Source organism: Rattus norvegicus, chromosome 7, assembly GCF_021556685.1.
Source record: "Rattus norvegicus strain SHRSP/BbbUtx chromosome 7, alternate assembly SHRSP_T2T, whole genome shotgun sequence".
In the NCBI taxonomy this organism is placed as follows: Eukaryota; Metazoa; Chordata; class Mammalia; order Rodentia; family Muridae; genus Rattus; species Rattus norvegicus.
Window position 1 is genome coordinate 114,958,555 of NC_141540.1, and position 24,216 is coordinate 114,982,770.

Sequence of the window (24,216 nt, forward strand, 5' to 3'; positions counted from 1 at the left end):
GGAGAGCACAGGGCACATTTCTCTTCAGGTCAGAGGACAGCTCATCTTTTTAGGTTACTATTTAGTTAATTAATCACACAGTTGCATGTGTAAAGGCCAGAGGACAACTTGCAGGACTCGATTCTGCCCTTTCACCATGTAAGGACTGAACTCGGGGCATCAGGTTTGGCATAAGAACCTTTGTTGAGCCTTTAGCAAGACCACAGAGTAGTTTTTATAGGGACAAGGCTAAGCGCGCTTGTGTCCCAGGGAATTACTGACTTTTCTATTGCTGTGACAAAGCACCATAACTAAGGCGACTTAGAGAACAAAGGGATTTATTTGTGCTTAAAGTTCCAGAGGGAGAGGAGACCATCACCATCACAGTGAGGAAGCGTGGCAACAGGCAGGCATGTCAGGAGCAAGAAGCTACGGGCTTCCTTTTTTTTTTTTTTTTTTTTTTTTTTTTTGTAAGAACGATCTCTTATTGGGGGAGGGCCCATCAATCCTTCTTGGCTGCCACCTTCCTCATGGCTGCCAGCACGTTGCTCAGCTCCTCCCACTTTCTCTTGGCGTGGATGTGCGCGCCCACCATCCTCTTGATGAACTTGAGTGTGTGCTTGTCCTTGGACACTTTGAGCAACTCCAGGGCGTGCCACTCGTAGGGCGCAAAACCGCACACCTCCGGGATCTTGTCCCGCACGAACTTGGTGTGCTTGGTGAGGTGATCGCGGCACCGGCTGTGTCCCCGCTTGCTGAAGTTTTTCATCACCTTGTGGCCTTCCTTGAGGCCCACGGCCATGGGGGTGGCACAGGGCCATGGCCTCTGCTCTCTCATGGCGGCCAGACAGGAAGGCAGGTTTACATCTTAAACTGCAAGCACAAAGCAGAGAGAGTAAGCCAGAAACGCCTGAGTCTTTAAATTACCAAAGCCACCTCCAATGACACACTTTCTCCAACAAGGTCACAACTCCTAAGACTCCTCAAACAAGTGTTCAAGTGCCAGAGACCGTAGGGGACATTTCCTTCAAACTGCCACACCTGGGAATGGTGTATCCATGCACTGTGAACCTAACTGAGAACAGCAGTGTGCTCCCTCCCTTGTCTAGAGGTGATGGGGGAAAGGAAGGACAGACAGACACATTCATATTCTGTATTATAGAGACATGCACTCTCCACACTGTAGGAAGAAGCGAGCAGATGCATGCATTTCCGGCTTAGCATGTTATGATGGCAGTGGTCTGTTTGTTCTGGGTTAACTCCTCCCAGCCCACTAGGTAGGCATAGAAAAACCCCCAGAATTACTTTTACAGCTCTGCCTGTCAAGTAGTGCCTGAACCCCAACATCTACAAAAATAAGGGGGAAACACAAAGGAAATAAGGAGAGAGCCCCAGAAATGTGGCTGACCACCTAACAGGAGGCGTGAGGCTAAGCTCCGGAGACAATGGCTTCCTTTCTTGTCCATCCCACCCTGGATGACCGGCCAGCTGGAATGAGGTGGGACACACTTTTTAGGATGTCACTCTGCTGGCTTCTCAGATTGCCAGCTCTCAAAATACAAAGATTCCGTTCCCGTGTCCGTCCCATGACATCTGCAGTGGCAGGAAGCAGTGAGCACTGGTGTCCCCGTTACAGAGGTCAGAAGAAGGTGACTCACTCTCACCTTATATATTTTTAAAATTTTTATTTATTAATTTATTTATTTTATTTGTCTGGGCATTTTGCCTGTTTGTGTATCTGTGCACTGTGTGGGGTGCCCGGTACCCACAGAGCTATCTCTTCTGTCCTCGACACCTTAGCTTTTGACACGTAATCTCTCATTGAACATGGAATTCATTATTTCTGCCAGACTGGCTGGTTAGGAAGGTTCCAGGATTCATTTGTCTCCACACCATAATACTAGGATTATGGATACATACAGCCATGTCTAGATTTTATGGGGTGCTGGGGGATTTGAACTTAGCTCCTCTTGTTTGGATAGCAAGCATTCTTAGCCCCTGAGCCATCTCCCTAGCTCTCTCATTTGAAAAACAAAATTTTCAGTCTTTAAGGGTGGAGGATAGGTATGCGCGCATTTGTACAGATAATGGAGCATCAGAACCCTTGGGGCTGGAGTCACAAGATGGCTGTGAATTGTCAACATGGGTGCTGGGAACTGAACCTGGGTCCTCTGTAAGAATAATACACTCTCTTAACCACTGAGCCATCTCTCCCATGTAGGTTGATGTCATTATGTAGGTGAAGGCAGACAAGATAAAACGAGGCTTGTCATTGGACGAGAAGGCAGGATGGGCGGGAACAAAGTTTTAGAAGGAGGAGAAGGAGCCAGAGCAAGCACACGGAGCAGGGAAAACGTGACGGCAGATGTTAAGATTCTTCTCTGTGCGTAGTTACAGGTTGTTAGGAATATTTTTAAGAGATGGGTGTGTAAATGGGCAGATTTTGTGTCGTCTAGATAGGCAAATTATATCCTATCAATTGAATCAGAGGTTATTGTGTGGTGTGTTCTTTCTTGTGGTGATGGGACACCACTTAGCTGGGCTGCTAAGCTAGATGTGCCAGGATACCTGGGAAAGCTATACTTTCCGTGTTTGCCTTGGGGACGTGTCCTTTCACAGCCTTGGCGCATTTGTGTTTGTAGATGTGTAAGTGACGCTAGAAACTGTGACTGTCTCAGGACTCAGGACTTCCCTCGGTGATGGTGGATATTGTTTGTCTTGCTGGCTGAAGTTGTGGTGTACCCTCAGTACCGGGGCATCTCCCCAACACAACAGCAATGCTGGCACGTGGGCGAAGGGCACAGAGTTCAGCCACTCCAGAGACTGTCTAAGGGAATGATGTCTGCTTTAGTATACGTGAAGAACTATTTATAGAGTGGAAGCCTATTGACTGTGATTGGTCCGCACGTTACCTTGGACTGGGCAGTGAGTGCTCTACCACCCGCCAGGGTCTCCTTGCAGAAGAAGCACATTAAAGGAGACGTGGAGAGTGCAGACTGGCTCACAGGCCAGCTACCGACTACTCTCACTCCTTCAGAATTGAGTGTTCTGACTTCTGGTGCACGGTGTGCCGTGATTCTTATCTAGAAGCAAATCATGCCAGGTAGGCGGGCTGCCAGGACATGACTGCATTCTTTCCTATGATGGCATGTGACAGGGAACTGAGTAGCTGGAGCCTTGTGGGGGGTCAAAGATCCAGTCAGATAGTTCCTGTAGTAAGGGTCAGCACAGAACCTTGGCACCAGGTTCTGATGAATGCCAAGGTTACCCGTCTGGTGAACAGATGAGGTTACCCAGCCCAGCCTGGGTTTGACCCTTCTTGGATCCTGAGTAGCTAGGCAGAACTGCCCTACCTGGGAGGGTCACAAGACCTTTGGTTTCTCTAGGGGGAAACAAAACACTTAGTATGCAATTATCAGTCTGGGCAGTGGTGGCACATACCTTTAATCTCAGCACTCAGGAGACAGGCAGGCAGACATCTAAGTTTGAGGCCAGCCTGGTTTACAGAGTGAGTTTCAGGACAGCCAGGGCTACACAGAGAAACTCTGTTTCACAAAAACTAAAACAAGTGGAATTATATTTCTGTATTTGTTTTGAGATAGTCTGGGTTGGAACTCACTACCTAGCCCAGGCTGACCTCAAACTCAGGGCAGTCCTCCTGCCTCACCATTCTGGGTCCTGGGATTAGAAAGAGGCCCATACCACCATACCTGGTACTGAATGTACAGTTGTCACATGACTGAGATATCTCACTTCTGGATTCAAGTTCAGTTAAAGGCAGGGACCTCACATGTCTACTCTTTTGTTTTGTTTGGGAAGAGGGTTGAGACAGGGTCTTACTATGAATCCCAGAACTTACAGTCTTCCTACTACCACTCCTGGGTTTTGTGGGACGCTGGAGGGCAAGCCAAGATCTGTGGGTATTCAAGGCACCACACTACCAACTATGCCACATCCCCAGAACACATTTTCTCCTCCTAATGAAATCCAGCTATTCCTAGTGTGTTCCCTTTATGTTGCCCGGGCTTTTGGTATCATTTTCAAAAAGAAGCCATTGTTAAAGCCTAGGCCACAAAGATTCACCCCCATTTTTGTTGTAGAATTCCTTAGGTTTGCTTTTGTGTTTTGTCTTCAATCTGTTTGGAGATTTATTCATTTGATTCGTGATGTGATGTGCAGTAGGAGCTCAGCTTCATCCATGTGCGTGTCCAGCTGTCTCGGAACTACTTGTTGAAAATACTGCACCCCGTCGTACCCTTGTCAAAGATTTTTTAACTCACTTATAACCATAAGAACCTAATTCTGACTTAGGATTCTTTTGTTGTTTCTGAGACAAGGTCTACGTATAGCCCTGACTGGCCTGGAACTCCATATGTAGACTAGGTTGGTCTTAAACACACAGAAATCTACCCCTACCCCTTACACCCACTTCAACACCCCATCCCCATCTCCTTCACTCCCCACCCCCCAACCCCTCTTCCTGAGAGCTGGGATCAAAGGCTTGTGCTGCCATACCCAATTTAAAGTTCTGAGTTAGAATTCTACTCCATCAACCTATTTATTTACATACAATTCAGTCTAATAACTGTAGCATTGTAGTAATCTTCTCTTTATCTGTCTCTCTGTTCTCTGTATGTGGAGGCCAGAGGTGGATGTCTGATAGCTTCCTTAGTCACACTCCCTTTAATTTTTGAGGTAGGGTCTCTCATTAACACTGATCTCTGAAACTCACTGATTCAGAGATTTGCCTGTGTCCTCCCCTGTCCCCAGTACCAAAGTTACAGATGCGTTCCACAGCACTTGACTTTTCCCACCGGGACTGGGGAACTCTCGTCCTTGTGCTGACTAGGTCGGTGTTTTTACTGATTGAGCCATCCCCTTAGCCCCGCTGTCAGTCACAAATAAGGAAGTGTGAAATCTATGATTTCAAAAAAATGTAAAAACAATTAAAATTGTTTTAGGAGTATATGTGTATGACACAGGTATGTACACCACACTTGTGCAGAAAGCTTGCAGAGTGTCAGGTGTCAGATCACCTGGAATTGGAGTTACAGGTGCCTGTCATGTTGGGTGCTGGGAATAGAGCCTAGGTCCTTTGCAAAAGCAGTGAGTGCTCTTATGCTCTGAGCTATCTCTGCCACCCTGAACTTCTTGTTCTTCTTGTTCTTCTTGTTCTTCTTCTCCTTCTCTTCCTCTTTCTCCTCCTCCTCTTCCTTCTTTTCTTTCAGAGTTTTCCTGGTTCCTATGACCTTCATTCTTGTCAGTATCCGTAGGGAAGTCACCAGAATTCAGATAGGGGCTTCACTGCACCCACAGAGCAACCAAACTGCACAGCCGTGCATATTGCTCTACACATTCCGTTACCAGTTAACAATGGCAGCACAGCACACAGCAATCTGGTGCTTGTGGGCGGCACACACTGTGTGAATGTGAGGGTGTCTAAGTATGTGTGAGTGTGAGGATGCATGTATAAGTGTGTGAGCGAATGTATATGAGTCTATGTATAAGAGTGTGTGTGAGTGTGTGAATGTGAGTATGTATGTATGTGTGAGTGAATGTGTGAGTGTGTGAGTGAATGTACCAGTATGTGAGAGTGTGTGTATGTGTGTGTGTGAGTGAATGTGTATGTGAGAGTGTGTGTATGTGTGTGTGAGTGAATGTGTATGTGAGAGTGTGTGTATGTGTGTGTGAGAGAGTGAATGTATGTGAGTGAGAGAGAGAGTGTGTGAATGTGTGTGAGTGTGTATGTGTGCGTGAGTGGATGTGTGAGTATGTGAGAGTGTGCGTATGTGTGTGTGTGAGTGAATGTATGTGAGTGTGAGAATGTGTGTATGTGAGTGTGAGAGAGAGTGCGTGTGTGTATGAGTGTGAGTATATGTGAATGTGTGAGTATGTGTAAGGGAATATGAGTGTGTGTGTATATGTGAGAGTGTAAGTGTCTGAGAGTGTGTTTGTATGAGTATGTGTGTGAGTGAATGTATGAGCCTATGTATAAGAGTGTGTATGTGAATGTGTGTGTGAGTGAATGTGTGAGTGTGTGGGTGTGTGAGTGTGTACATGTGTGAGTGTGAGTGAATGTGTGAGTGTGAGTGTGTGTGAGTGTGTGTGAGTGTGGGTATGGGTATGGGTACAGCTCTGCTGTGCTGTTACTGTCTAGGATTGGAGCTCTTTTTTTTTTTTCTTTTCTTTTTTTCGGAGCTGGGGACCGAACCCAGGGCCTTGTGCTTGCTAGACAAGCACTCTACCACTGAGCTAAATCCCCAACCCCAGGATTGGAGCTCTTACTTGGAGCTGGGCTCTCTGGATGCTGCTGGACCCCACCTGACACAGCAAGTTGGCATGGTTTGCCATGTCATGCATTTCAGAAAGAAATTGTTCCTCCACCAGGCACTGTAGACCAAATCTGTGGCCCCAGCGACTCTGGAGGCTTCAGAAGAAGGACAGATGGAACCCCAAGTTTGAGGCCAATAAAACACAAAGCAAAACTGAAACCTTGGTGCCATTTTGTGACTCCCTGTGCTCCCTCTGTGCCTTGTCCTATGTTCTCTCCTTGAGTCAGGGTCTCATGTAGCCCAGACTGCTTTGAATTTACCGTGTAGCTAAGGATAACTTTGAACTCTTGATCCTTCTGCCTCCATCTCTCAAACACTGGGATTCTGTTCACCCATCACCACATTTGTCATTTTATTGGTGCTTAATTTTTAATTAAAGTGTTAGTATAATTAATTAATGTATAAAATCATGGTCTCACTATGTAGCCCTAGCTAATCTGGAACTCGCTGTATAAACCAGGCTGCCTTGCTTGGGATCTGCCTGCCTCTGCCTCCTGATCACATTTTAAAATAACATTCATTTATTTATTTATTTATTTATTTATTTATTTATTTATTTGGGGGAAGTCCATGTCACTGTGTTTATGTGGAGGTCAGAGAACAACTATCATTGGTCGTCTTCCATTGTATGAGTCTGGGGGATTGAAGTCAGATCTTTACGTTGGGCCATAAGTGCCTTTACCCTTGAGATGTTTCTTTGGAGCCTGTTGTTGTTTTGAGACAAGATCTCCCTGTGTAGCTCTGTCTAGCCTGTTACTTACTGTGTAGACCAGGGTAGCCTGAAACGGTCTTTACCTCTCCAATTCTGTGGTTTATTTACTTAGTGGCAGCCTTCTCCATGTGCCTCCTCTGTTGTGCGTGCATGCGTGTGAGTGTGAGTGTGTGTGTGTGTGTGTGCGTGCGTGCGTGTGCCCTACATATGTGTGTGGTACCCCCTTAAAGCAGAATGCAGTGTCAAGATGTCTCTGCGTGACCTTCAGAGGCTTCAGCAGTGAAGCTCCCATTAGCCCCAGGGACAAGGAGAAATATGGCTGGGACCTAGTCCTGCCGTTTCCCTGAAGTCCTCTAGAGGGCATGATACCATCGTCTGCTGAAGGACTGAGAGATCTGAGCAAGTTAGGGGATCTTAGAGTTTCCAGGCTGCAGTTACGTTTCTGTTGAGGAGACTAAGGAATTGTTTGTTTTGCTGTCTTCGCTAAAAGACAGGAAGCTTCTACCAGACCTTTCATGGTGCAGGCCCTGTCTCTCTTGCTGCCGGCGCCTGGCCTGCAGTATCCTTGGCCTTATTGGTGACTTTTCCCAGTGCATGCTGAAGGTTGACTGTCATGATTCTAAGTGAATTTCAAATGAACCAGCGACTGATGTAATAAAGTAACGGCTACAGATGCCACAGATGGTTTGTTCTATGTAGAAAAGGGTGATGATCAAATGGCAGAAGACCACCCCCACACACACACACACACGTGTGCCCGAGACCAGGGCCTGCAGGGTCAGACAGACCTTTTCTCATCCTCTTCTTTTGCATGAGTCTTTTTGCTTTGCATGTGTGCATTGTTGTTGTTGGTGGTGGTGGTTTGCTTGTTTGCTTTTTAAGACAGGGTCTCATGTAGCTTAGTCTGGGATCATAGGTGTGTGTCACCATGCCTGACATCATGCTTTTACTTTCTTCTGTAATCTCATTCTAAGTAAATACAATGTTAAATCATTCACATGGATTCTATCTCTGTATTATATGATGACAGTTTTGTTGGTTGACTGACTAACTGAATGATACAAGGCCTCATGTATTCCAGGCTAGACTTGAACTCAATCCATAGCCCAGGAAGATCTTGATTTATTTATTTACTTATTTTTTGAGATAGGGTCATTCTACACAGCCCTAACTGTCCTAGAACTCACTATATAGACCAGGTTGACCTTGAACTCACAGAGATCCACCTGCCTCTGCTTCCCAAGTGCTGGGATTAAATACATACGCCACCATGCCTGGCAATCCTCCTACTTTTACCAATCAAGAGCTGGGATTGTAGGTGTGGGCCACCAAGCCTGGCTTCCCTAGCTGGGAGGTCAACCCCAGAGCTGTGTCCAGGCTAAGCATGCACTGTACCAACTGAGTTCCATCATTAGGGCCCCAGACCACTTTTATTTTTTTAAAGATTTATTTATTTATTTTATGTATATGAGCACACTATAGCTGTCTTCAGATACACCAGAAGAGGGCATCGGATCCCATTACAGATGGTTGTAAGTCACCATGTGGTTGCTGGGAATTGAACTCAGGACCTCTGGAAGAGCAGTCAGTGCTCTTAACAGCTGAGCCATCTCTCCAGCACCCCCAGACCACTTTTAAATGCAAAGTATTTCACTTGCCAGTCACCTCACTAGAACTTCCAGTGTGTACTATGTGCTTTGCAAATGTAAATATTTTCCCATTTCAGAAGAACAGTGAAGGAGCTATGTAAAAATCTCACTCCTCCTCATTGCAGTCAACTTCATTACATCTTCCTAGATCCTAGGGGTCTGCTGGAGTTCTATAATCACTCTCAAGAGGTGTGGTAAACATTGTGGGGATCATAGTTTTGTCCCATCGGGTTTAGAAAACACAAATTTAAAGATGAAGTTATTGATGGTTTCGTGGTGGTGGCAGGAGAGCTTCTGTTTTTCTGGTGTTCTCTTGTATTAAAGCTGTCTGCCCTGCGAAGCTATGGAACAGGCCCCACAGAAGTATTCAAGAGAAATACACATGGAAACTGTTGAGGCTCATGAAAGGACAGGGACAGGCCACAAGTCTGGGGGTCATGGGTAAGTACATCAAGGAAAGGCAGCATACTGTGGAATATAAGGCACAGACCTCCTCTTCCAGACAAGTAGGAAGGGTTTGGACTTTAAGCAGGGCTCTTGCTAGCTCTCCTGTCAATGTCAGCTACATATATACATCACCAGACGCCCACTGTGATGGCTTGAATGAGAATGGCCACCATAGGTTCATATATGTGAATACCTGGTCCCTAGTTGATAGCACTGTCTTGGGAAGGATTAGGAGGTGTGACTTTGTTGGAGGAGGTGTGTCAATGGAGGTGGACGGTAGGGCTTTGAAAGCCAGTGTCATTTCCAACTCAGTCTCTCTGCTTCATGTTTGTAGATTGAGCTCTCTCGGCTACTGCTCCAGCACTGTGCCTGTCTGCCTGCTGTCAGGCTCCCTGCCATGATGGTCATGGACTTCAGCCCTTGGGAATCATGAGCCCCAAATTAAATGCTTTCTTTTATAAGTTGCCTTGGTTGTAGCTTTTCTAAATCACAGCAACTAAAAGTAACTAAGATACTCATCCACTCCTCCATCTACCTACTTACCACTCCTGTCCACCCACAGTCATCCAAGTGTCCTCCTACCCCTTTTCTGTCCATCCATCTGCAATGCTTGGTTTTGATTGTCAATTTGATAGGAACAAGAATCAACTAAGAAATGTGTGTCTAGCTAGGAAGCTGTACTACAGCCTTTAATCTCAGGGAGGCTCTCGGGAAGCAGAGGCAGACATATATATCGGTGAGTTTGAGGACAGCCTGGTCTATAATGTGAGTTCTAGGACAGTCAGGGCTGTTACACAGAGAAAACCTGTCATAAAAAAAAAAAGAAAGGAAGGAAGGAAGGAAGGAAAGAAAGGAAAGAAAGGAAAGAAAGAAAAGAAACATGCTTGTGGGTAAGGCCTGTGGGGATGTTTCTAAAATGATTTAACTAAAAGGGGAAAGCCCCTCCCTCAGTGTCACCTCAGTGTCACGGGACAACATCCTGTGGGAGTCCAGATAGAAAGCATCCAAGGAAAATACAGCAAGCAGTGCCCTCCTGCCTGTCCACTGCCTTCCTGTCTGTCTACTTCTGCCTGTCCACTCCTTTTCTGGTTGAAGGGTTGGTCTGCTGCTGCCCTCTCTGCTGCCATCCTCCATTACCTGAATCAAACTCTGGTTGCTGCTTTCCACCTTCCAACACAGACTGAAGGACCAGTAACTCTGCTAGAATTGTCTAGACCTTCAGTGCTACATTGGTACTTCTGAGGCATCCTGAGACTTCTGAGACTGATTGGTGTTTTGGTCTCTCCAGGGTGCCGTAGCAATTGCTGGGCTACCCAGCTTCCCACTGCCATGGGTTCTAGTCCTCTAGGGAACCCTGCCTAAAATACCATGCACCACCCACCCATCTACCTAACAAATATTTCTCGAGGTCTACCAGGAGCCAGTTACTGGTGAGCATTGGTAAACACGGCTTCTGTCCCCAGAATCCTTTCGACAAGAAGATGACACTGTATAAAGAGGCTATGACAAGAACACTAAGCTGCTACAAGGTGCTGGTTCCAGGCAGACACAAGGAACAGGTCTACACTGGCACGGCACCAATTCTTTTGCTTAGGTACCCTTTCACAGTACTGATTCTCTCCTTTTGGGTATGGCTTTTTATTTTATTAACTGATCGAATGACCAATTAATCAATTAATTTTTTGAGACATGGTTACTCTGCTGGCTGTTCTGGAACTTGCTCTGTAGACCAGGCTAGCCTTGAACTCACAGAGCTATGTCTGCCACCAGGTTCTTAATAGTTTTCTTTCTCCATGAGCAGTAGACGTGTGTTGACGTGGGGCAGGGGGCAGTGTCAGAGGACAACTTGAGGGAGTTGGTACTCTTACCATGTAGGTTCAGGACATTAAACTCAGGTTATCTGGTGGGTGGCAATTGTTTTTTACTCACTGAGCCATCACCCCATGCTGGCTGTGGCTTTAAGCATGAATTTCAGAGCCCTGGCTTCCTTTAGGAGGAAGGTTCATAAGAGGAGGCCCTCAGCCGTGGGATGCAAGACAGTGAAGCTGGAGGCCCAGGAACAGAGCCCTGTGTGGATAGAAGAGCTGGGGTAGAGACTTAGGTCGACTGTCTCCTGTGAGAATACCAAGCCCTTTGAGGAACCTGGAGGGATGAGCACCCCTGTGGTCATGTCAGAGAGAAAAGATGGCCGTTGTTGAGCATCAGGATTTGGATGGGGCGCAGGTGGAGGAAAGAAGCCAGCGTTGTCTGAGGAGCCCTGGTCTGTCTCTTCACTTTCCCCCCAGTTGGGCCAGCTTGGAGGATACAGGCATTTCCTCTCTCAGGTGCCACTGGTGAAGGCTGTGACTTTGCAGACAGTAAACAGGCATTTCTTAAGTCTTGGCTCATGCTGTGAGCAGAGGGCAGGAAAAAGGGAAGGAAATGAGGCTCTGCCACTCCTCAGAGCACTCAGTCTGAGGCTGGCATGGACTCCTCCCAGCAGCCTGAGCCTACATGGAGAAACTGAGGCTGCAGGAAGTAGAGGGAGTTGGTGGAACTCTGATCCCTACCTCACCTCCACAGGCCACCGCCTCCACGACTGTCTCTCCTCTGTAGGTCCTTACTTCGTCCTCTTTCCTGAACCAGGTCTGGGTTAGAACCACAGCTCAGCAATGTGTCTATGACACAGTGGTAACTTTTGCCCCTGCAGGAGACTGCAGGCTACTTGAGACCAAAAGCCCCTTGAAGGTCTAGCGACCACACCAGTTCTACAACCATGAGGTTTTGAAATAACTTGTTTCTTCATGTAGGAAGTGACTATAAGCATTGCAAAAGATTTTTTTTGAAAGAAAAATGTCTTGTGTGATTCTGCCGTGGGAGTGTGCCCAGGAGAGCTAGCTCTATGTCTGTGCAGTAAACCTGATCCTATTGTTTTCTTTTATCAGAGTGGACTTGTTCTCTGCCCTGTGACTACAGGGACTTCCAGGACCAGGTAGGCTGAGCAACCATACCAAGGCTCAAGCACCGTGCTTACCACAGAGGGCATCCCCAAATGCTCCTGTTATGTGCTCACTGTGCTCCGTGTTCCCTCCCACCTTGGACAAAGCCCTAGAGGGCTATGATCTAGGAGCTGGGGAGACAGGGCCAGAAGACTAAGAGGCATGGAGCTGCACTAGTCTGCATGGGAGCCACAGCCCCAGGCACAGATAAGACTTCTTAGGAGCCTCTGCTTCTAGTTGTGGGGCCAAAATCCCAGCAAAGAACAACCAAGTTTCCCCAGTACACACATGTATATCCACACACACAGTCAGACTTGGGACCACATACATACCCACATGGTTATATGCTTATATACATAGACACATATACAAGCACACATATACAAACATCCATTCATGCATGCATGCAGATATACACACAGAGACACAAGGAGCACATTTTCCTGTTCTACTAAGATCTGCCCTCATTCTATGTGCCTCTCGATGTCATCCGACCTACACTGTACCAATTGCTTGTGGACTCCAGGTTCAGTCCTCTTGGGTTTGTAGCCTTGTTTAGCAGCAACGACCCTCCCCTATGCCTTCATCTCCTCGTCTGCAAACGGGGGTCAACATTGCATTCACGTCATGGTGTTTAGACGAAAGTAACTTATCATGAGCGGTGACACAGCTGTTTTTAGGGCTCGGTCTCACCTGATGTCTGACACCAGCTGGCAAGGCACTCTTAGTTCCAAGTTAGCTGTAGCCACACCAAGGGCAGCAACCAACACACAGCAGGTCCCATGCCACAGTAAGGGATGCTTGGCAGCTTCCGAGGGTTTGAATTTAGTGTTCAAAGTAGAAAGCAGTACACCCTGCCCCAGGGGACTGGGCTGACCCTGTGAAGCCCATTTAGATGTTTCTCCTCCACAAGGCTTGGTATGGACCAGCAGAGTGGCAGGTGCTGAAGCAGGCACCTTTTCCACTTTCGAAACCCCTGGAAGGAAAACCACATGACCCTTACCCCTATGTAGATTTTACCCTGGCTTCTAAGATGGGCACAGGTCTCCTGGGTCTAGACTCTTCCAGGGGATTAGCCAGCACCTTGTCTTGGCTTCAAGCATGGTTGTTAAGCATATCCAAACCAGCCAGGAGCCAAGTGGGGCAGCACAGCAGGCAAGGTTCCCGAGGAGGGAATCAATGGGTTGGACTTAAAGTTCAGAGAACCGCTAGCTGAGACTCCATATCTCCTAGCTCTAGCCATCCCATTTTGCTTATACTGGCCAATGCCTGTGTGTATGAGGATGTAAACCAAGGAGGACTGGTGTCAAATCATGAGCTGGCAAAACCACACATTTTTTTAGAAGAATTAAAGCCAAAGGACAAATAAGAGTGACTTAAGTCAGCCAGAAAATGGGAAATCCCATTAGAAACACATGAGAGAATGTAGGCTGGAGACATCTGGACATGGACGGCACACACAGTATGTCCCAGAGGAACTGGGAAATATAGTTCCTGGGCAGAGGGGCCTCAGGGTTCTACAGAGAAGACCTGCAGCACCCAGGAGTCACACAAGGCTGAGACTGCACAAGACTATATATCTAACTTGATGCCATCTGATCTAGGGACAAGGTGACATAGGAGGTAGAGGCTGGGGTCATCATCACCAGCCATCCATCCTGGGCTGCTGAAGTCAGTTTTGTTATTAGTTGTAGTACCATGAGAGTATACCATGGGATGGTATGCACTATTGAGGAACTGTGGGAGGCTGGAGGTAGTGTGCAGGATGGGAGGCAGTGGCTGTAAGAAAGAGAAATCATGTTTGGCTGTAACATTCAGAGGCTCAATGGACAGTGACCTTATCCTAGGAGCCCCACCAGAAGGGGCTCAGAGTTCAAAAGGAGGAGGCCATGGGATTAGACCTGAACCTGATGGAGCCCCACAGCCTGCTGCCAGTTCACAGGAATACAGAGGACAGAGGCCTCAAGGCGTCAGATCTCTGATTACTAATACAGACCTCAGATACCAAGGTGCACTGAGGGACAGCCAGTAGAAAGGCTGGGGGTTGAGCTGGACATGGTTAACACATGCCTTTATCCTATCACTCTGGAGACAGAGGCAGGCAGATCTCTGTGAGTTCAAGGCCAGCCTAGTTTATATAGTGAGTTCAGGAACAACCCAAGGTATATAGTGAGACCCTGTAAGTAAGGAAGAGGACAGCATTAAGCTGTAATATCTAGAATAACTGGGTGACAGAGCTATGTAGCAAAATCTACAGTGAAAGGACTTCTACAAAGTCAGGGAAGTTTCTGGGACATAGGTCTTGGGTTGGAATGGAATGTGGTTAAAGGGTGATGGTTGCCTTTTGATAATTTACTCTGTGTGTGTGTGTGTGTGTGTGTGTGTGTGTGTGTGTGTGTGTGTGTTGTGTTGTGCTTAATTATTCTTGTTTATTTTAGACTCAGGGCATTGCAATGGTAGTTCCGCCTAACTAAAATATAGCTTGTCACAACTGGCCTTGAACTGCCAATGATCGTTGTACCTCTCTGGATCATTGTCCCTCTCCTCTCTGCCCCTGGGGCACTGTTTTATTTTCCAACACAAACCTGAATACCTGAATGACTTGCAAGATGGGGCTCTGCTCCCCTCCTATCACAGGGCCGTTGCTGTACCTATTACTAAGAACATCAGAGAATGTTGATGGCCACCAGAGGGGCAATTGCTGGATGATGAACTGGGTGTTTGCTGGAGCAGGTGCAAGTATAGCAGGGTCTGCAGAGAGGCAGCTTGGCTGTGGACCAGGGTTGATGACTGACAGGTAAGACTAAGTCAGTCATTCTCTGTCCTGTATGCTGTAGGGAGGTTGGCACTATCTTTGGCCTCAGGCTTAGATGAAGTAAAAGGTTCCAGTAACTGAGAAATGGCCTAGGGACAAACTTCTGAGAAGTGCACACAGGTAGGACACAAAGCAGCAGCCTCATTCCTGGGGAGGCTCCTTTCTCTTCTTTAGGTTTTTGGGCCCATAAGAAACCAGCCCAGCTGTGACTACCAAGTCTGCTTCTGGCCCAGCATCTCTCCTGATCTTGGTCTTCCAGTGGACCCAGCTGTAGTCTAAACTGGGCGTCTGCCACCCTGAGAGTCCCTTGCCCCAGCCTTTATGCAGAGTCAGAACCCAGACCCTTTGGTATTAGAACATGTGAGCCATCCTCAGCAGATGAGGGAAGTACCCTGTACACAGTCATACTGTGGTGGAAACTGCACCTTCCACCAACCGCTATGGGACCTGGCTTGTAGTCAGCAGCAGGGGAGTTAGTGTCAGCCCAGCAGGGCTTCTCTCTCAGTGTGAGGGGCAGTCCTGGCTGGCAACTGACAGAGCCTGAGCAGCATATCCAAACTCCTCAGGGAGATGGCATTTTGTCGGAAGGCACCATTATTATGTGCTTACCGTGTCCTAAGAAACTTTGTTTTCTGAGGCTGGCCTTGTGCATTGTGTAACCATGCCTGGACAGATCTTTTCATTAGGGTTTTTGAGCTCCCACAAATGGGACTCAGGCAGGGCAGAGAGGTTGGTGACCAGTCAGTCTGTGTTCAGGGGGGCTGGGGACAGAGCATAAACCAGAAGTAAGCATTAGAGTATATGTGGCGTTAGATACCGAGGACCCTGGCACCATCCCTGGGACCAACCTCCGTTATTATAGGAGGAAATAAGGGACCCCATGTGGTACAGACCAGGGGAATGGTGTGCCTTGGGGCCTTGTCTTCCCCTGTAGTCTGTAGTACTGCCACAGCAGGGGAGGGACAGGGACAGGCGAGTTTCCCAGTTCCACTTGGACTTGCCCAGGCTTTCCTTTGAAATTACAGGTTCTCCTGTTTACAAACAAGTTCTCAAAGCCTTTTGGAGTCCCCTAGACTATCTGCAGGGTCCCACAGCCCTGCCCTTAACACTTGTACCAAGGGAGGGCATGTAGAATGCTAACCTAGCCTAGAAGATTTCCAAAGAACAAGGGAGCTACCTTTCCCAACCACAGCAGAGAAAGCCTTTGGCAGGGCCTGCCAATCACACACCTCCACCTCCTGCTTCTAGGGAGCCAGAGCTGGGTCAGCCTGCTGTTCCCAGGGGAGGGGTGGCCACAGACTACAAAGCAAGGAAGCTGTGACCTCACCAGAGGTAAACTGAAGGGCACTTCCTCTTTTACTGGCTGGGCCACCTCCAGAAGTTTCTTAAAGCTACAGAAACAAAATGTATCCCACCCAGCCGAAACAGGTGTTCAAGGCCGCTGTTCTGAGCATGCCTCACCGGAGAGGAGGAAAACTCAAAATGGTGTAGTAGTTAGAGCCAGAAGTGAAGGCGGGAGGATCAGGGGTTCGATGTAAGTTCAAGGCCAATCTGGGGTTAATGAAATCCCATCTCCAAAACCACCTAAACCCAAACAATAACAAAATCAAGCAAACAAAAAAAGAAAGATCTATAAATCAAGTGAACCAGGAGACTTGATGGTACCGGAGGCCCAGAAGTGGCAGACATTAGCCCCACCCAGAGACAGCCAATGTGCAGGTGAGTCAACTGAGTGACAGAGGGTTTGGATGACTCCGGACCCAAAAGTTCTCCAGTACAGTACACAGCCTAGGCTTACCCTGCTGAGACACTGAATCTCTAGCTAACACACTTGCAGGGGGAGCGGTTCTCACCTGGGGGAGTGAGTTTACATCAAAGAGGGGACTGGTGGCACACATCCTGTTCTCTCCCTGCTCCCTAGGAATCAGAGAGCCTGTCTACAGACTCCTGCTGTGAAACCACTTCCCTATCTTCAGAAAGGTTTTCGCCTCTCACTTCTGCCTTTGGAGCCCTGATTTCCTTCCTTCTGTGTTCCCCCGCAGCGCAGCGCTATCTGCTATCTGTCCCTGTGTTGGGACCTGTACTCCCCTTAGAGCCCCTGCCTTGCTGGCTGTTATCTCTTGGTCTGTTTGTCCATGGCATTAATAACTTTTCTAATAATAAACTGTCTTACTGTCCCTTTGGAACACTGAGATCTTTCTCTGTTTCTTGTCACTTGCTTGGCTAGGAAGGACAATATTCTTCAACAACATCAGGAAATATCCACTCTGGCTATGTTACTAATCAGTGCCAGGCAGCCCGACCTCGTCCTTTTGGGGTTTATGATGAATTCGCTACCTGGATATGACCTATTGGCAATTATCAACTCAACCTTCAGCTCTTCTCCAATAGAGGGTCACCCAGGGTCATGGGCAAGACACAAATGGGGCAAGTTGTTAGTGAGGCCTCATGGCAAAAGCATGTAAGGACAGGTAGAAGGGGGACAGGCACTGAAAAACTTCAGCAGCAGAACATGGATTCTTCACTGTGTCTTATACCTGGGGTAAGGGGTGTTAAGGTTTCGATTGTTTGAATGAGATACTATGACCAAAAAGCAAGTTTGGAAGGAAAGGGTTTACTTGACTTACACTTCCATATCACACTGTTCATCAGTGAAGGAAGTCAGAGCAGGAACTCAAACAGGACAGAAGCATGGAGGCCAAAGCTGATGCAGAGGCCATGGAGGGAATGTGCTGTTTACTGTCTTGCTCCCCATGCGGTCCACATACACACATTCAGGCAAAACACTTATATACCAAAGTTTAAAAATCTTCGAGGCCTTTTTCTCTTTCTGTTCAGAGTCATCAGATAAGACCTTGATCAAGTCTTTCAAGTACAGTTCTGGCAGAAGTTTTCCATCAGATGTTGACGAAGCAAGAGCAGGTGTTTGGATGCGAGAAATCAGAGCAAGCAGAGGTTTATCGATCTGTCCCTAAATTGATGAGTGACCAAGACAGACTTTCAGGGAGTCTGGGAATTAAGAGTCTCGTGGAGTCATCAGGACCAAGATTCTCTTGGTCTATACAAGAGCTTATTTTACATAAGCCACTTGAAGGCATACTTCATGGGGGAGTGTGATAGAATGACAGGCTGACTCCACTCCACTCATTTCTTTACGAAGGACCTGAATGATGGACGGACAGCTCATCCAGTAAGGGTGCTCACTGCGGAGGCTGGCGGCCTGAGGATGATGCCCACGACCTACATGGTAGAAGGAGAGAACCAGTTCCTGTAGGTTGCCCTCTGACCTGCACATGTGCAGTGTGGCATGTGTTGGCATGGATGCATGCATGCACACATATACCTCTCACCCATACCACACACACACACACACACACACACACACACACACACACACCTCTCACACACACACCCAATACACAATACACCCCCAACACACCATACACCCACACCCACACACACGTAATAATTAAAACTACACTACACTAAACTGGTCTGGACAGTTAGCTCAGCAGTTAGGAACATCTGTGGCTCAGAAGACTTAAGCAGTTCCCAACTGTTTACAACTCTAGTTCCAGGAGATCTGAAGCCCTCCTCTGGCCTCTTGTGGTACCAGGCACACATGCGGTACACATATACACATTCAGGCAAAACACTTACATACCAAAGTTTAAAAAAAATCTTTTAAGGGACTGGAGAAATGGCTCAGTGGTTAAGAGCACTGAGTGCTCTTCCAGAGGTCCTGAGTTCAATTCCCAGCAACCACATGGTGGCTCACAACCATCTGTAATGGGATCCGATGCCCTCTTCTGGTGTGTCTGAAGAAAAGTGACAGTGTACTCATATGACTAAAACAAATAAAAATATTTTAAAAAAATCTTTTAAACAAATTAAGAAAAAGCTCCTAATAGTGATCGGCTCAAAATGACTGTAAGGGAAAAAAATCCATAGTAAATACAAACCCACACAGGCTTTCTTCATAAATCCTCCCATATCAATGTTTGAGGAGGTAGACTGATGGGGGTTATGACCTCAGACTCCTGGGATCCAGCATTGTGTAGGAGCTTCTCACAAGGCTGTGTCCCCCACCCCGCTTGGGGACACTTTTTTTTTGTTGTTGTTCTTTTTTTTTTCGGAGCTGGGGACCGAACCCAGGGCCTTGCGCTTCCTAGGTAAGCGCTCTACCACTGAGCTAAATCCCCAGCCCGGGGACACTTTTGACCCAAAGAAGTGCAGTAGTGTTCGAAGGTCACCAGCCAGGTTCCTTGTCGGTTACTGTAGACGATATATCTTGAAGAACGGAAAACTAGCTCCATGATCAGGAAGCCATGGACACATTCCAGGCAAGCCTGTGGGAGCTCCTAAAATCTACGTGTGAGTCTGCATTCCCTGGACCAGGAAGTAGGACCCCACAGCTTTTACACACAGCAGGCGCTCAATGTTCATGAGACAAATAGGTGGCTTTGTCTCCAAGATGCTCTTGTCATGAAACTCATCAAAAGGGGGAGCAGTGTCCAAAAGAAAGGAGTTTAGAAGTCATTAAAACAAGCAAAATAAAACGAGTTAGCATTTAATCTTAATTATCCATTTTATGTAACTCAGAATACTAGGAAGAATATCACATCAATGTGTGATCGATGAAGAAATGAGTCCCAAGATAGCCAGCCTTCCTGCTTTATGACAAGTCTGTTCAGTCCTGAAACCAGTGCTCACAGACAGGCTGAGGATTATAAGATAGATAGGGACAGAAGCGCTAGGCCTGTGCATGCCTGAAATCTCCCACCCTTCACCTGACCCTGTGGTGGCTTGATTGGGCTTAACCTCGACCAATCCAGCACTGTGGCTCTTTCCAAACTCCTGTCCATCTGCCTTTCAGAGCCTGTCCTGGCAGCTGCTGAATAAATAAACTGCTCTCACTGAAACTCACACTACAAAAATATGGCAACTGCACATTTGTTCATTCATTCATTCACTCAACAGTACCTGAGTACTGACTGTGTGCTGGGCACCACCCATCAGAGCACTGTGTAACCCTCCCCCAGGGAGGAGTTACAAATCAGGGCATCCACAGGATTGAGCTTCCCTAGGGAGCTCTGGTGAAGGATCCTGCCAATGGTCTGTACGGTCCTCTCAGCTCAGCTTGTGGCTTACCTCTCACTCTGTAAACCCAGCCCTGTCTCCTGTCTTACTGGGTTCTCTCCCCCTGTATCTTTACATGTCTCATTCTTTTATTGAGTCTCTGGACTCCGCTGCCCCCCACCCCACCCCCACTGCAATACAGGATGGACTCATCTCAGCCAATCACATCCACAGAAACCTTATGCTCTAAATTAGCGGTTCTCAACCTATGGGTAGAGACCTCTCTGGTTTGAATGACTGACCCTTTGCGCAGGAGTCGCCTATCAGATACTTACATTATAATTCATAACAATAGCAAAATTACAGTTATGAAGTAGAAACAAAAATAATTTTTCATCACCACAACATGAAGAACCATATTAAAGGGTTGCAGCATTAGGAAGGTCAAGAACCACTGCTCTAAATTCTGTGAGTACTATTCACACTCCCTCAGTGCTTTGCTGGAGTCTCCCAGCACTTCAGCTCTGTTTCCAAGTCATCTCACAAATAGTGCTTCTCCATTCAGCTCTTGCCTGCTTAGTCTTGTCTTGGTGATTATTCCCCTCAGGTCTCGCTAAGAAAGAAAGACCCGAAGTTGTCAGATCTGAGAGAGTTGGGCTTCGTGTTGGATTGGGAACAGAAAGACCAATGTAGATGCCCCCTGACCAGCAGGCTGGTCTGAGGACGGAGGCACACTGGCTAAGTGACTAGGACAGGGACAGATGCTGAACTTGGTTGGGTTGACCCAGTTGTCCTGTTTGGTCAGTTGAAGGTGGAGAATTATTGTAATGGAAATGTTTCTGGAGGTGTTGGGAAGAGATCATGCTTGGAAGAAGGGGGTAGGACTGGGTTTGGTATGCTGAGTCATGGTGGGATAGGGTCTTCGAGGAGTTGCCTGGTACCTTGGGAATCACTTTGGGAGGCTGATCTGATGGCTGACATGGCATCCTCACTCCATGCCAGAGCAGAGATGTGTCCTCCTGATGTGCTAGGCTGAGGGAGGCATGATGTATGAGACCAGTGGCCAAGGAGGGAGAGGATAGGGGAGGGGAAAGGCGGTGGGGAAGGCTGGAGGTGTTGGCTGATCTGGCAGGACTAGAATACAGATCCAGGACCCTGAAGACTTCCTGATGAGGGTGAGCTAGTAAAGAAGCTGCCACAGGGAGCAGCGAGACCCTCACGATGCTCCACCATGCCGGGAAGAGCACCCCGCCTACAGTAGCCCCAGAGAATGTGGTACAAGACACCACTCCTCCAGGTCTCATTCCCCAGAGCAGGTTGGAAACATTTCTCAAACACCACAGCTAAACTCTCTGGGGGCAGAGCTGGGTTTCAGGTAGCCAGTGTCTAGCCAAACAAAGCCTTGTTGAGTTTTTAAAAAAACCTACCTTGGATCCTGGAGAGATGGCTCAGCAGTTAACAGCCCTGGCTGCTCCTACAGAGGATCTGGGATGGAACTCCAGCCTCTCACAACTGACTGTAACTCCCATCTCAGGGGATCTGATGCTGTCTTCTGGCCTCTGTCTGTACTGCATGCAGGTGGTTTACAGATAAAGATGCAGTTAGAATACCCATATACATAAAATAATAAAACAAAATAAAAACATTACACAAAGAAACTCAGTGCTGGCTAGTCTTGTGTCAAGTTGACACACTAACTAGTTTTTTTGAAAGAAGGATAATCTTAAGAAAATGTCTCCAGGGGAGAGGGGAGAGCAGATGTGGGATGGACAGTTAGTGGAGGGGTAACTGGGAAGTGGGATATCATTTGAGAAGTAAATGATTAATTTTTTTTTAAAAAAAAAGTCTCCATAAGATCCAGCTGTAAAGCATTTCCTTTGTTAGTTATTGATGGGCGAGGGCCCAGCCCATTGTGGATGGTGTCATCCTTGGGCTGCAGTTTCTGGGTTTTATAAGAAAAGCAGGCTGAACAAGTCACTAAACAACCCTCCATGGGCCTCTGCATTAGCTCCTGCTTCCAGGTTCCTGCCCTACTTAGGTTCCTGTCCTGATTTCTTTCAGTGATGAATGTTAGTGTAATCCAAATAAACCCTTTCCTTCCTGTCTTAGTTAGGGTTTGTATTCCTACACAAACATGACAAAGAAGCAAGTTAAGGGGAAAGGAGTTTATTCAGCTTACACTTCCACATTGCTGTTCATCACCAAAGGAATCCGGCAGAGGAACTCACACATGGCAGGAACCTGGAGGCGGGGGCTGATGCTGGGGCTGTGGAGGGGTGCTGCTTACTGTCTTGCTTCCCCTGGTTTGCTCAGTCTGCTTTCTTATAGAACCCAGGACCACCAGCCCAGGGATGGCCCCACCCACCATGGGCTGGGCCCTTCCCCCTTGATCACTAATTGAGAAAAATGCCTCACAGCTGAATCTCATGGAGGCATTTCCTCAAGGGAGGCTCCTTTCTCTGTGATAACTCCAGCTTGTGCCAAGTTGACACACAAAACCAGCCAGTACAACTGGTCCCTTGTCAACTTGACACAAACACATCACTATTAAGCCTCAACCCTTACTTTCTTATTCATTTTCAAGATCTAAAGCATTTAAAAAGTTCCAGTCTTTACAAATTCTTACATATTAAAATTTCGATCCCTTTAATCCAATCTCTTTTGAAATTCAAAGTCTTTTTACAATTCAAAGTCTTTTAACTGGGGGCTCCACTAAAATACTTTCTTATTTCAAGAGGGAAAAATATCAGGGTACAATCACAATTAAAGGCAAAACCAAATTCTAACCGTCTGTTGTCTGGGATCCACTCCCGATCTTCTGGGCTCCTCCAAGGGCTTGGGTCACTTCAGCTCTGGCCTGTGTAGCACACACCTTGTCTTCTAGGCTCCTGCTCCCTGCATTCCACTGCTGCTGCTGTTCTTGGTGGTCATCTCTGGTACTGGCATCTCCAAAACACTGCTGTCTTCTGCTGCAACTGGACTGCCCTTTCACAAATAGACCGGAGTAGGCATTTTCATGGTGCTAAGCCTCACCTTCCTACATGACCCCTTCAGTTCAGGGTCTTCAACTGCCACTGAGGCTGCACCTTCACCAGAGGCCTCTCCTGGCTTCTCACAGTGCCAAGCATCAGCTGCTACCCCTTCAGGTTTCAAAACCGGTACCACCTGGGTGACTCTTATTACCAAGTCTGGCTGCCAACACAAGGTACAACCTTGGCTATCTCTGGAACACAGCTTCTCTGTGCTCTCAGAAAACACTTCCTAGATTTCACCTCAGTGATGCTGGTCTCTTCTTAATCACCACTATTTTCTTAGCTCCAGCAAACCAGCATCAATTGTCCCAGTAATAGAAAGGCTTCACAAAGGTTTCGTTTTGGTAGTTCTGGTATCTTGTTATCACAGCTGATTCTTCAGCCCCAGCTAACCAAAACCACAGAATCTTCACAATCAAAACAGCAACAGCTCCAATAAGAGTCTTTAATCTTTCCTTTGAAATTTCACAAGCCAGGCCTCCATCATCTGCACTGTTTTCAACATTATCTTCCAAGCTCCTACAGAACATCCCATAGAGCTCTTTTTTTTTTTTTTTTTTTTTTTTTTTTTTCCGGAGCTGGGGACCAAACCCAGGGCCTTGTGCTTGCTAAGCAAGCGTTCTACCACTGAGCTAAATCCCCAACCCCCATAGAGCTCTGAACACCCAATGGCTCTTCTAACCTTCCACAGCCCTCCCCAAAACATGGTCAGGTTGTCACAGGAATACCCCATTCTGTTGATACCAATTTGTCTTAGTCAAGGTCTCTATTCCTGCACAAATATCATGACCAAGAAACCAGCTGAGGCGGAAAGGGTTTATTCAGCTTACACTTCCATATTGCTGTTCATCACCACAGGAAGTCAGGACAGAAACTCACACAGGACAGGAACCTGGAGGCGGGGGCTGATGCTTACTGGCTTGCTTCCCATGGTTTGCTCACTTGCTCTCTTATAGAACCCAGAACGATCAGCCCAGGGATGGCACCACCCACCATGGGCTGGGCCCTCCCCTCTTGATCACTGATTGAGAAAATGCCTCACAACTGGATCTCATGAAGGCATTTCCTCAAGGGAGGATCCATTCTCTGTGATAACTCCAGCTTGTGTCAGGTTGACACACAAAACCAGCCACTACGCCCCTCAATTTGCTTTTTGGTCATAGAGCTTTGTTGCATCAGTAGAAACCCTAACT

At 47.3% G+C, this 24,216-nt stretch overlaps 1 pseudogene across 6 annotated transcripts; it reads right to left on the minus strand.

The window, feature by feature from the left end:
- Positions 1–302: 302 nt before the first annotated feature.
- Positions 303–23,951, minus strand: Rpl36l1 (ribosomal protein L36 like 1; annotated as a pseudogene). Of its 6 annotated transcripts, none has more exons than XR_015626160.1 (4): positions 23,854–23,951; positions 22,779–22,976; positions 21,419–21,559; positions 17,506–18,152 (listed from the first exon to the last, which is right to left on the minus strand). The product of XR_015626160.1 is annotated as a ribosomal protein L36 like 1, transcript variant X6 (transcript). The 6 variants fall into 6 exon arrangements; XR_015626159.1 differs by having other exon boundaries at positions 17,507–18,152; positions 21,419–21,554; XR_015626155.1 differs by lacking the exons at positions 17,506–18,152; positions 23,854–23,951 and adding an exon at positions 303–852 and having other exon boundaries at positions 22,779–23,401.
- Between the last annotated feature and the right edge of the window lie 265 nt (positions 23,952–24,216).